This window comes from Protobothrops mucrosquamatus, unplaced genomic scaffold (genome assembly GCF_001527695.2).
Source record: "Protobothrops mucrosquamatus isolate PMUCROS unplaced genomic scaffold, P.Mucros_1.0 scaffold1146, whole genome shotgun sequence".
Taxonomy (NCBI): Eukaryota; Metazoa; Chordata; class Lepidosauria; order Squamata; family Viperidae; genus Protobothrops; species Protobothrops mucrosquamatus.
In genome coordinates, this window is record NW_015387362.1 from 481383 (window position 1) to 483579 (window position 2197).

Below are 2197 nucleotides of genomic sequence, written 5' to 3' on the forward strand. Positions count from 1 at the left end.
TCTGTGAATCTGCAAAGGATTTGATTTCGGACCTCAAATTACTGAAAGACAGAAGGCAGTTGGCAAGCCCTGATCTCGCTCAGTAATCTTACAAGCATTCATCTTAACAGACAAGCTAAACCCTGACTTGGCAGCCCAAAGAACCCAGGGCTTTTCAGTGTGAAATTCAACGTTCAAGTCACTGAATTTAAATTTGCAATTCAGCATTCAACACCAGAGTTCTACACACCCCAAAATGTACTCCCCTGGAGTGGGATATAGGCAAGAGAAAGCAAACTCTACTGGTCAACGGATGCACAAGGTTTAGCATCGTGGGACTTGGGTGCAAAAAATACCGTTGCCGTTATTTATTTTCCCTTTTCTACTAGCATCCACAATGCAAAATACACACAATGCATCCTGCTCATCCTGCTGCTATCATGTGTGGGAATTTGGGATGGCTTATTAAAAACACAGGGAGCATTTACCACGTTGTGTTGAACGGAATCAATACAAGAAGGAAGGAAAGGTCAGAAAATCTCCTCAATTATCCATTGGGCTAAGTAAATTTCATTAGAGGGACTTATTTGTAAAATTTACGGGCCGCCCCGCTTACCATGGAGTAATTCTGGGCTTATATGGAAATGTTTGTATATCCTAATACTGATAATGAGTTCAAAGATCAAGGCCAGCACATTTAAAATTAAAGCCTTCCCCATCCTTAGAGTCTGATTTCACAAGAGTGCCATGCACTCTTTGCAGATTAAAATTGGAACAGATATTCTCATGCCAAGAATATCAAAGCTTCACCGTTCACACTATACACTGTTTATAGAGTTTTATCCTGCATTCTTAAATCTCATCAAAAAAAAGGGGGGTCAAGGTATCAAATTTGACATTCTGGTCAGATTTTATCTACAATCAATTACTATAACATGCTCCAAATGGAAAGAGTTTTTGGAAACTGCACTTGCTCAGAATGCAGCACCAAAGTTTCTAGGTCTTGCACTGAGTGAGTGGCATTATATTAGGTCTGCACTGCTTGCCAATATTGTTTCCAGGTTCGATGACAAGGCCTTTTCCTAATATTTAAAGTCTTAAATATCATTAAGTATGATAAGCATCAAAGTATCATAAAGTCTAACTTTTGGACTCCTTAGCCCTGGATGGCATAATTTGGCACTCTTTCTTAAAGCAAAAACCTTTCTGTTTGGACCTGATATATACCCAAATGTTATTTTATCCCGCTTTGATTCTCTAATGCAGTATTGTACAGCTTGAAAATTAGGGTTGCTGCCTGATACTGAATTCAGAAGCGGACAAACAGAATATAAATCTTTAAAAACTGGAGATATATTGTACGTACTTTTGAGCACCGGATGAGAAACTGTGGGCATCTTAGCAAACATATATGTGCGTTTACAGAGTACTGCAATAAAACCGCATTAGCCGTTCAGGAATCTGACCGTTGCTGCACCCAATTTGATGCTCTTCATATGTGTTCGGTTCTGTTGTTGTTAGACAGATGAGATAAAGTCCTTCTGAAGGGACCAGGGTAAGGAATGGATGTCCCTATACAGAAAGGACTTTAGTAATATAATCTTTCCCCTGACTCCTGTATAAAATTGATAAGCTACTCCTGCAGGAACTCCACAAACTGGCCATGGATCTATCTACAGAGGATGATGATGATGATGATGATGATGATGATGATGATGATAAAATATATTCACGAGTGAGAACAATGAATGCATCACTTGAAACCATAAGTGCTGACAAAATCACCATCAGTCAATTGCAAAGGGCAGTTTACATCCTGCGACGATACTTTTTAACACCATCAAACAACATCTGCCTACCCCAGGTCCTTGGGAGAGGACTCTGATAGGTGGATTAAAAATGACAAATCCAGCCTGAACATCTGGCTGACGGGCAGCCAACCACAATAATAATAAATTAAACCTCTATGCCGCCCAACTCTCAACCTCTTAGGAGATAGGCTGGCCTAGCAGAGAACATAAATTTATTTATTTATTTATTTATTTTTCATAATTTATATGCCGCCCTTCTCCCCACGGGACTCAGGGCGGCTCACAGCATATTAAAATAACACAATACAAACAACACACACAACATTTCCCCTATAAAAGCCAATTAAAACCAAATATTTGTAGCTGTGACATTATTAAAATCATTAAAAATTATCCCTATTTAAAAT